Below are 13,106 nucleotides of genomic sequence, written 5' to 3' on the forward strand. Positions count from 1 at the left end.
TACTAGCCCACTTATTCCCCATCATTATATACTAGTCCACTTATTCCCCATCATTATATACTAGCCCACTTATTCCCCATTATTATCTACTAGCCCACTTATTCCCATCATTATATACTAACCCACTTATTCCCCATGATTATATACTAGTCCACTTATTCCCCATCATTATATACTAGCCCACTTATTCCCATCATTATATACTAGTCCACTTATTCCCCATCATTATATACTAGCCCACTTATTCCCCATCATTATATACTAGCCCACTTATTCCCCCTCATTATATACTAACCCACTTATTCCCCATCATTTTATACTAGCCCACTTATTCCCCATCATTATATACTAGCCCACTTATTCCCCATCATTATATACCAGCCCACTTATTCCCCATCATTATATACTAGTCCACTTATTCCCCATCATTATATACTAGCCCACTTATTCCCCATCATTATATACCAGCCCACTTATTCCCCATTATTATATACTAGCCCACTTGTTCCCCATCATTATATACTAACCCACTTATTCCCCATCATTATATACTAGCCCACTTATTCCCCATCATTATATACTAGTCCACTTATTCCCCATGATTATATACTAACCCACTTATTCCCCATCATTATATACTAGCCCACTTATTCCCCATCATTATATACTAGCCCACTTATTCCCCATTATTATATACTAGCCCACTAATTCCCATCATTATATACTAGCCCACTTATTCCCCATCATTATATACTAGCCCACTTATTCCCCATCATTATATACTAACCCACTTATTCCCCATCATTATATACTAACCCACTTATTCCCCATCATTATATACTAGCCCACTTATTCCCCATCATTATATACTAGCCCACTTATTCCCCATCATTATATACTAACCCACTTATTCCCCATCATTATATACTAACCCACTTATTCCCCATCATTATATACTAACCCACTTATTCCCCATCATTATATACTAACCCACTTATTCCCCATCATTATATACTAACCCACTTATTCCCCATCATTATATACTAGCCCACTTATTCCCCATCATTATATACTAGCCCACTTATTCCCCATCATTATATACTAGTCCACTTATTCCCCATGATTATATACTAACCCACTTATTCCCCATCACTATATACTAGCCCACTTATTCCCCATCATTATATACTAACCCACTTATTCCCCATCATTATATACTAGCCCACTTATTCCCCATCATTATATACTAGTCCACTTATTCCCCATGATTATATACTAACCCACTTATTCCCCATCATTATATACTAGCCCACTTATTCCCCATCATTATATACTAGTCCACTTATTCCCCATGATTATATACTAGCCCACTTATTCCCCATCATTATATACTAACCCACTTATTCCCCATCATTATATACTAGTCCACTTATTCCCCATGATTATATACTAGCCCACTTATTCCCCATCATTATATACTAGTCCACTTATTCCCCATGATTATATACTAACCCACTTATTCCCCATCATTATATACTAACCCACTTATTCCCCATCATTATATACTAGCCCACTTATTCCCCATCATTATATACTAGTCCACTTATTCCCCATGATTATATACTAACCCACTTATTCCCCATCATTATATACTAACCCACTTATTCCCTATCATTATATACTAACCCACTTATTCCCCATCATTATATACTAGCCCACTTATTCCCCATCATTATATACTAACCCACTTATTCCCCATCATTATATACTAGCCCACTTATTCCCCATCATTATATACTAACCCACTTATTCCCCATCATTATATACTAGCCCACTTATTCCCCATCATTATATACTAACCCACTTATTCCCAATATTATATACTAGCCCACTTATTCCCCATTATTATATACTAGCCCACTAATTCCCATCATTATATACTAGCCCACTTATTCCCCATCATTTTATACTAGCCCACTTATTCCCCATCATTATATACTAGCCCACTTATTCCCCATCATTATATACCAGCCCACTTATTCCCCATCATTATATACTAGCCCACTTATTCCCCATCATTATATACCAGCCCACTTATTCCCCATTATTATATACTAGCCCACTTATTCCCCATCATTATATACTAGCCCACTTATTCCCCATTATTATATACTAGCCCACTAATTCCCATCATTATATACTAGCCCACTTATTCCCCATCATTATATACTAGCCCACTTATTCCCCATCATTATATACTAGCCCACTTATTCCCCATCATTATATACTAGCCCACTTATTCCCCATCATTATATACTAGCCCACTTATTCCCCATCATTATATACCAGCCCACTTATTCCCCATCATTATATACTAACCCACTTATTCCCCATCATTATATACCAGCCCACTTATTCCCCATTATTATATACTAGCCCAATTGTTCCCCATCATTATATACTAACCCACTTATTCCCCATCATTATATACTAGCCCACTTATTCCCCATTATTATATACTAGCCCACTAATTCCCATCATTATATACTAGCCCAATTGTTCCCCATCATTATATACTAACCCACTTATTCCCCATCATTATATACTAGCCCACTTATTCCCCATCATTATATACTAGCCCACTTATTCCCCATTATTATATACTAGCCCACTTATTCCCCATCATTATATACCAGCCCACTTATTCCCCATCATTATATACTAACCCACTTATTCCCCATCATTATATACCAGCCCACTTATTCCCCATTATTATATACTAGCCCAATTGTTCCCCATCATTATATACTAACCCACTTATTCCCCATCATTATATACTAGCCCACTTATTCCCCATCATTATATACTAGCCCACTTATTCCCCATTATTATATACTAGCCCACTAATTCCCATCATTATATACTAGCCCACTTATTCCCCATCATTATATACTAGCCCACTTATTCCCCATCATTATATACTAGCCCACTTATTCCCTATTATTATATACTAGCCCACTTATTCCCCATCATTATATACTAGCCCACTTATTCCCCATCATTATATACTAGCCCACTTATTCCCCATTATTATATCTAGCCCACTTATTCCCCATCATTATATACTAGCCCACTTATTCACCATCATTATATACTAGCCCACTTATTCCCCATCATTATATACTAACCCACTTATTCCCCATCATTATATACTAGCCCACTTATTCCCCATCATTATATACTAGCCCACTTATTCCCCATCATTATATACTAGCCCACTTATTCACCATCATTATATACTAGCCCACTTATTCCCATCATTATATACTAACCCACTTATTCCCCATCATTATATACTAGCCCACTTATTCCCCATCATTATATACTAGCCCACTTATTCCCCATCATTATATACTAGCCCACTTATTCCCCATCATTATATACTAACCCACTTATTCCCCATCATTATATACTAGCCCACTTATTCCCCATCATTATATACTAGCCCACTTATTCCCATTCATTATATACTAACCCACTTATTCCCCATCATTATATACTAGCCCACTTATTCCTCATCATTATATACCAGCCCACTTATTCCCCATGATTATATACTAACCCACTTATTCCCCATCACTATATACTAGCCCACTTATTCCCCATCATTATATACTAACCCACTTATTCCCCATCATTATATACTAGCCCACTTATTCCCCATCATTATATACTAGTCCACTTATTCCCCATGATTATATACTAACCCACTTATTCCCCATCATTATATACTAGCCCACTTATTCCCCATCATTATATACTAGTCCACTTATTCCCCATGATTATATACTAGCCCACTTATTCCCCATCATTATATACTAACCCACTTATTCCCCATCATTATATACTAGTCCACTTATTCCCCATGATTATATACTAGCCCACTTATTCCCCATCATTATATACTAGTCCACTTATTCCCCATGATTATATACTAACCCACTTATTCCCCATCATTATATACTAACCCACTTATTCCCCATCATTATATACTAGCCCACTTATTCCCCATCATTATATACTAGTCCACTTATTCCCCATGATTATATACTAACCCACTTATTCCCCATCATTATATACTAACCCACTTATTCCCTATCATTATATACTAACCCACTTATTCCCCATCATTATATACTAGCCCACTTATTCCCCATCATTATATACTAACCCACTTATTCCCCATCATTATATACTAGCCCACTTATTCCCCATCATTATATACTAACCCACTTATTCCCCATCATTATATACTAGCCCACTTATTCCCCATCATTATATACTAACCCACTTATTCCCAATATTATATACTAGCCCACTTATTCCCCATTATTATATACTAGCCCACTAATTCCCATCATTATATACTAGCCCACTTATTCCCCATCATTTTATACTAGCCCACTTATTCCCCATCATTATATACTAGCCCACTTATTCCCCATCATTATATACCAGCCCACTTATTCCCCATCATTATATACTAGCCCACTTATTCCCCATCATTATATACCAGCCCACTTATTCCCCATTATTATATACTAGCCCACTTATTCCCCATCATTATATACTAGCCCACTTATTCCCCATTATTATATACTAGCCCACTAATTCCCATCATTATATACTAGCCCACTTATTCCCCATCATTATATACTAGCCCACTTATTCCCCATCATTATATACTAGCCCACTTATTCCCCATCATTATATACTAGCCCACTTATTCCCCATCATTATATACTAGCCCACTTATTCCCCATCATTATATACCAGCCCACTTATTCCCCATCATTATATACTAACCCACTTATTCCCCATCATTATATACCAGCCCACTTATTCCCCATTATTATATACTAGCCCAATTGTTCCCCATCATTATATACTAACCCACTTATTCCCCATCATTATATACTAGCCCACTTATTCCCCATTATTATATACTAGCCCACTAATTCCCATCATTATATACTAGCCCAATTGTTCCCCATCATTATATACTAACCCACTTATTCCCCATCATTATATACTAGCCCACTTATTCCCCATCATTATATACTAGCCCACTTATTCCCCATTATTATATACTAGCCCACTTATTCCCCATCATTATATACCAGCCCACTTATTCCCCATCATTATATACTAACCCACTTATTCCCCATCATTATATACCAGCCCACTTATTCCCCATTATTATATACTAGCCCAATTGTTCCCCATCATTATATACTAACCCACTTATTCCCCATCATTATATACTAGCCCACTTATTCCCCATCATTATATACTAGCCCACTTATTCCCCATTATTATATACTAGCCCACTAATTCCCATCATTATATACTAGCCCACTTATTCCCCATCATTATATACTAGCCCACTTATTCCCCATCATTATATACTAGCCCACTTATTCCCTATTATTATATACTAGCCCACTTATTCCCCATCATTATATACTAGCCCACTTATTCCCCATCATTATATACTAGCCCACTTATTCCCCATTATTATATCTAGCCCACTTATTCCCCATCATTATATACTAGCCCACTTATTCACCATCATTATATACTAGCCCACTTATTCCCCATCATTATATACTAACCCACTTATTCCCCATCATTATATACTAGCCCACTTATTCCCCATCATTATATACTAACCCACTTATTCCCCATCATTATATACCAGCCCACTTATTCCCCATCATTATATACTAGCCCACTTATTCACCATCATTATATACTAGCCCACTTATTCCCATCATTATATACTAACCCACTTATTCCCCATCATTATATACTAGCCCACTTATTCCCCATCATTATATACTAGCCCACTTATTCCCCATCATTATATACTAGCCCACTTATTCCCCATCATTATATACTAACCCACTTATTCCCCATCATTATATACTAGCCCACTTATTCCCCATCATTATATACTAGCCCACTTATTCCCATTCATTATATACTAACCCACTTATTCCCCATCATTATATACTAGCCCACTTATTCCTCATCATTATATACCAGCCCACTTATTCCCCATCATTATATACTAACCCACTTATTCCCCATCATTATATACTAGCCCACTTATTCCCATCATTATATACTAGCCCACTTATTCCCCATCATTATATACTAACCCACTTATTCCCCATCATTATATACTAGCCCACTTATTCCCCATCATTATATACTAGCCCACTTATTCCCCATCATTATATACTAGCCCACTTATTCCCCATCATTATATACTAGCCCACTTATTCCCCCTCATTATATACCAGCCCACTTATTCCCCATCATTAAATACTAGCCCACTTATTCCCCATCATTATATACTAGCCCACTTATTCCCCATCATTATATACTAACCCACTTATTCCCCATCATTATATACTAGCCCACTTATTCCCCATCATTATATACTAGCCCACTTATTCCCCATCATTATATACTAGCCCACTTGTTCCCCATCATTATATACTAGCCGACTTATTCCCCATCATTATATACTAGCCCACTTATTCCCCATTATTATATACTAGTCCACTTATTCCCCATCATTATATACTAGCCCACTTATTCCCCATCATTATATACTAGCCCACTTATTCCCCATCATTATATACTAGCCCACTTATTCCCCATCATTATATACTAGCCCACTTATTCCCCATCATTATATACTAGCCCACTTATTCCCCATCATTATATACTAACTCACTTATTCCCCATCATTATATACTAGCCCACTTATTCCCCATCATTATATACTAGCCCACTTATTCCCCATCATTATATACTAGCCCACTTATTCCCCATCATTATATACCAGCCCACTTATTCCCCATCATTATATACTAACTCACTTATTCCCCATCATTATATACTAGCCCACTTATTCCCCATCATTATATACTAGCCCACTTATTCCTCATCATTATATACTAGCCCACTTATTCCCCATCATTATATACTAACTCACTTATTCCCCATCATTATATACTAGCCCACTTATTCCCCATCATTATATACTAGCCCACTTATTCCTCATCATTATATACTAGCCCACTTATTCCTCATCATTATATACTAGCCCACTTATTCCCCATCATTATATACTAACTCACTTATTCCCCATCATTATATACTAGCCCACTTATTCCCCATCATTATATACTAGCCCACTTATTCCTCATCATTATATACTAGCCCACTTATTCCCCATCATTATATACTAACTCACTTATTCCCCATCATTATATACTAGCCCACTTATTCCCCATCATTATATACTAGCCCACTTATTCCCCCTCATTATTTACTAACCCACTTATTCCCCATCATTATATACTAGCCCACTTATTCCCCATCATTATATACTAGCCCACTTGTTCCCCATCATTATATACTAGCCCACTTATTCCCTATTATTATATACTAGCCCACTTATTCCCCCTCATTATTTACTAGCCCACTTATTCCCCATCATTATATACTAGCCCACTTATTCCCCATCATTATATACTAGCCCACTTGTTCCCCATCATTATATACTAGCCCACTTATTTCCATCATTATATACTAACCCACTTCTTCCCCATCATTATATACTAACCCACTTATTCCCCATCATTATATACTAGCCCACTTATTCCCTATTATTATATACTAGCCCACTTATTCCCCATTATTATATACTAGCCGACTTATTCCCCATCATTATATACTAACCCACTTATTCCCCATTATTATATACTAGCCCACTTGTTCCCCATCATTATATACTAGCCCACTTATTTCCATCATTATATACTAGCCCACTTATTCCCCATCATTATATACTAGTCCACTTATTCCCCATTATTATATACTAGCCGACTTATTCCCCATCATTATATACTAGCCCACTTATTCCCCATTATTATATACTAGTCCACTTATTCCCCATTATTATATACTAGCCCACTTATTCCCATCATTATATAGTAGCCCACTTATTCCCCATCATTATATACTAGCCCACTTATTCCCCATTAATTTATACTAGCCCACTTATTCCCATCATTATATACTAGCCCATTTATTCCCCCTCATTATTTACTAGCCCACTTATTCCCCATCATTATATACTAGCCCACTTATTCCCATCATTATATACTAGCCCATTTATTCCCCCTCATTATTTACTAGCCCACTTATTCCCCATCATTATATACTAGCCCACTTATTCCCCATCATTATATACTAGCCCACTTGTTCCCCATCATTATATACTAGTCCACTTATTCCCCATTATTATATACTAGCCCACTTATTCCCCATTATTATATACTAGTCCACTTATTCCCCATCATTATATACTAGTCCACTTATTCCCCATTATTATATACTAGCCCACTTATTCCCCATTATTATATACTAGCCCACTTATTCCCCATTATTATATACTAGTCCACTTATTCCCCATCATTATATACTAGCCCACTTATTCCCCATCATTATATACTAGCCCACTTATTCCCATCATTATATACATACTAGCCCACTTATTTCCCATTATTATGTACTAGCCCACTTATTCCCCATCATTATATACTAGCCCACTTATTCCCCATTATTATATACTAGTCCACTTATTCCCCATTATTATATACTAGTCCACTTATTCCCCATCATTATATACTAGCCCACTTGTTCCCCATCATTATATACTAGTCCACTTATTCCCCATCATTATATACTAGCCCACTTATTCCCATTATTATATACTAGCCCACTTATTCCCCATCATTATATACTAGCCCACTTGTTCCCTATCATTATATACTAGTCCACTTGTTCCCCATCATTATATACTAGTCCACTTATTCCCCATCGTTATATACTAGTCCACTTATTCGCCATCATTATATACTAGCCCACTTATTCCCTATCATTATATACTAGCCCACTTATTCCCATTATTATATACTAGTCCACTTATTCCCCATCATTATATACTAGCCCACTTATTCCCCATCATTATATACTAGCCCACTTGTTCCCTATCATTATATACTAGTCCACTTATTCCCCATCATTATATACTAGCCCACTTATTCCCCATCATTATATACTAGCCCACTTGTTCCCCATCATTATATACTAGCCCACTTGTTCCCCATCATTATATACTAGCCCACTTATTCCCCATCATTATATACTAGCCCACTTATTCCCCATCGTTATATACTAGTCCACTTATTCGCCATCATTATATACTAGCCCTCTTATTCCCTATCATTATATACTAGCCCACTTATTCCCATTATTATATACTAGTCCACTTATTCCCCATCATTATATACTAGCCCACTTATTCCCCATCATTATATACTAGCCCACTTGTTCCCTATCATTATATACTAGTCCACTTATTCCCCATCATTATATACTAGCCCACTTGTTCCCCATCATTATATACTAGCCCTCTTATTCCCTATCATTATATACTAGCCCACTTATTCCCATTATTATATACTAGTCCACTTATTCACCATCATTATATACTAGCCCACTTATTCCCCATCATTATATACTAGCCCACTTGTTCCCCATCATTATATACTAGCCCACTTATTCCCCATCATTATATACTAGCCCACTTGTTCCCTATCATTATATACTAGCCCACTTGTTCCCCATCATTATATACTAGCCCACTTGTTCCCCATCATTATATACTAGCCCACTTATTCCCCATCATTATATACTAGTCCATTTATTCCTTTTCTTTGTATTCTTCCATGTTCCATTCTGGGCATAATCCAATTGTTGGCACATGGTATTGTGAAGTGGTTCTCTCCGCGGTAGCCATTGTGACTCCACCACTAGTGACCCCACTCTTTCTGCCCCATCTTTAAATCTTGGCTCTATGCTCCCATTTTATGGCTCAGGCTTGGTCCAGCTTTCCTGCTACCTTGGGCATTATAATCTCCCCCATTTCCTTTTTAGAATTGTAAACCGAATTTGCAGGAATGATTTCCCTGGTTGTGACTCGCCTCTTCCATGTAATGCTGAATTGTAATGCAGGCAGCAGATCCATCAGACAGCCCAGAGACCCCCATCTCCTCTGCAGGAAGAATCTGGAATCCTCCAGCTGTGCATCTGTTTCATGGTCATTGCTGCCCTTTTGGTTATTTGAATTATGTCCATAGAGATTTTCCTAAAGCTAAATGTTTTTCCAGTTTACTATTCCTGCACCCAAGAGCCTCCATGAACCTCTCGGAAATATCCATGACTGGATTATGCTGAAGAGGCAAGCGATGTGTGAGCTGCATAGAGCAAGATTAGTGATCAAAGCCCCCAATAGAAGCCAATAGAACCATAAAGCACATGCATATGGCACAAATCCAGAATGGACCCTGCACCCAGAACATGACTGCAACAAGTCCCCTCACCCTGGCATCTATGCATGCAGGGACTGAATGACTGGGCTATTTCATTTCTTCTTTTACTGCAAGATCAGGCAATGATACATCCCACAAACATCTTTCCATGCACATGTTACAATGTATCAAGCCAGATGCAACACAGAAAATGGAAGATGCATTGGAAAGGAAATAGATATTGCACTGCTCCCAGGTTGGAAGCTGTAGATTGCCAGGTCCCTGGTCTGACTCTGAGGACCCTACCTAATATGGCTGTTTAATGTGAAGACCCTCTGCCCACTAATGAAAACACGAATAGATCAGAGGCAAAACTTATCAGCTGCTGTCAATTCCAGCTTGGTTAAAATAAGGCTTAAAATGCTGCTTTGGGGTCTCCACCATGAGGAGCCTGACAAGACATGGATTCACGAAGGCTGCAAAGGCAAGACAACCTTAGAAGACATCTTTAAGAAAAAATACCCCATGAAATAATGGAAAAAAAGCAGATTATCCTCCCCATTCTGTATCAAGAATGGACTGAAATGGAATTGCAAATTGGAACCATTTTCTGTGACATGTGTCTGCAGATCCAGCGTCTGCGGCTCTCAGGGAGATCGGAGAACATCCAGCAGAACCTCTCGTGTAGTTCTACATAAATCATCTATTTTTTCTATAATAATACAATGTAACCTGCTGCACATACATCACTGTTTCTAGCAAGGAGAGCAATTAAGGCGAGAGAGATAGCCCAGTGCAAATCCATCTCACTATGCAAACCCATTCCAGAGGACACTGTCTACTTAATTACATGCTGTCAGTGGGTCTGAAGGCAGAATTCTGCATCTTGGGGGCTCCTTGGTGCCTCTACAGAAGCTCCCTGAGCCCTTACCTCCAGAGCTAGGAGCCTAAATGTCCATCATTCCACCAGATAGAGTAACTTGTCCACCATCTATTCTCCAGGGCAAAGTGATGGTGGACCAGGGAGGATCCCTGTATGGCAGACCCCGGAGTCACTCTAGTATATATATATATATATATCCATGCTGAAGATGCTCCTCACTGGCTAGCTCCATCTCTTATTCCGGTCACATATTTAGCAGATGATGCATTACAGGGATGGCACACTCAGGCTTTGCCTTTGGCCACCATGGGAGCATGGGGGGAATTAATGTGCATGGTGCAGAGGGGGGGATGGAGAAATAGGAGATAAAGTTTGCAGTAAGGGATTGAATTAGTGAGATGCCACCTGACATGTAAGAGGGGATTGCTCTTCAGATGTTTGCAGATTGATTTTAGGACCACTCTAGAAAATCTGCGCTTCAGTTACAGGGGTTCTCATGCTGATCTGATACCATTGCACATTGCATAAATAATCACACCCCATATCCATAGGATGGTAACACACACACACACACATATATATATATATATATATATTAATTTTGCAATTTTCTTCACACATCCCATCCACCACCCCCCTCCCCCCCCCCCCCCCACTAGTCCATGCCTGCAATCACATGGAATACCTTTCCCTACCTTGTAGGAGCTGCCCTGTGATCACACTCTCATCCTCTTGTTGCATGAAATGACTCCTTCTTCTCTTATTCCTGGCTGCTTTTACACCCTTGTCCTGATACAAGTAGGTCCTTTAAAGCCAAGTGCAAAAGCCGGGCATCCCCTGGAGATGAGAAAATCCTCAGCAGTTTGGGTCCAGTGCAAGCAGAGCCTGAGCCTGAGCATCAGCATCAGCAGAGGCAGCAGCAGCAGCAGCAGCAGCAGAGGCAGAGAGCTCTGCAGGCCACAGCTCACAGCTTATACTGTACATCACTACCGCATTCCTCCTAATAGCAGGCCCCTGCAAGGAGAAGCTTCTCCTCTGTGCAGCCAAAAGGCAGGAGTGATCCCCTGGGGAGGGTCTTGGCATCCAGCACATACAAGGGCAGGCTGGCAGCCTTTTTTTTTTTCTCTAACTAAGGGCAAGTAAATCCAGCTGGCCCAGATAATACAGCATAAGAGGCTCTCACCATAGCAGGGGATGGGGACAGGCAGGGCTCCTTAACCCTTTGCTGCACACTTTCTTGAGCTGGGGAAATACTGCCTCATCCTCTGCTGCAGTAGCTCAGGAAATATGCATCTGTCAATCAATATTTGTGGTGCTGCTGAGTAATGTGCGGCTGGTAATGGCAGAGCGTTGGCTTCTAGGCTAAAATCATCAGGGATAAGTTATTGCAGCAGACTGATGTGTGCAATAAAGTAAATTGTAATTACAATTATCATTATGTTTATTATTATTTGGTTTATTAATATTTATGATATTTATTGTTATATTATTCCATGTGTTATTAATTATTATGTTTTATTATTATTTATTATGGCTTATTATTAATATTTATTATGTGATTATTTGGTTTTGCTATTAGTTATTATGTTTTTGATTATTATTATTATTATGTATATTATTATTATTTGGTTTATTATTTATTATATGAATTATGCTTATAATTATTATTTATTATGTTTTATTAATATTTATTACCTTTATTATGTGATTATTTGGTTTATTATTAGTTATTATGTTTTTATTATATTTTATTATGTATATTATTATTA

The 13,106-nt window shown here is 37.9% G+C and overlaps 1 protein-coding gene across 7 annotated transcripts in view; it reads right to left on the reverse strand.

The window, feature by feature from the left end:
* The window catches only part of DAB1 (DAB adaptor protein 1), a 769,394-nt gene extending 756,843 nt beyond the window's left edge, over window positions 1-12,551 (reverse strand). For 3 of the 7 annotated variants that reach the window (XM_069738103.1, XM_069738104.1, XM_069738101.1), the window contains exon 1: window positions 12,033-12,325. The gene's annotated coding sequence lies outside the window, so the exon portion shown is untranslated. Of the gene's footprint in view, window positions 1-12,032 lie in introns of all 7 variants that reach the window. The other 4 variants (XM_069738105.1, XM_069738099.1, XM_069738100.1 and 1 more) reach the window with 3 other exon arrangements.
* Between the last annotated feature and the right edge of the window lie 555 nt (window positions 12,552-13,106).

Source organism: Ranitomeya imitator, chromosome 8 (assembly GCF_032444005.1).
Source record: "Ranitomeya imitator isolate aRanImi1 chromosome 8, aRanImi1.pri, whole genome shotgun sequence".
In the NCBI taxonomy this organism is placed as follows: Eukaryota; Metazoa; Chordata; class Amphibia; order Anura; family Dendrobatidae; genus Ranitomeya; species Ranitomeya imitator.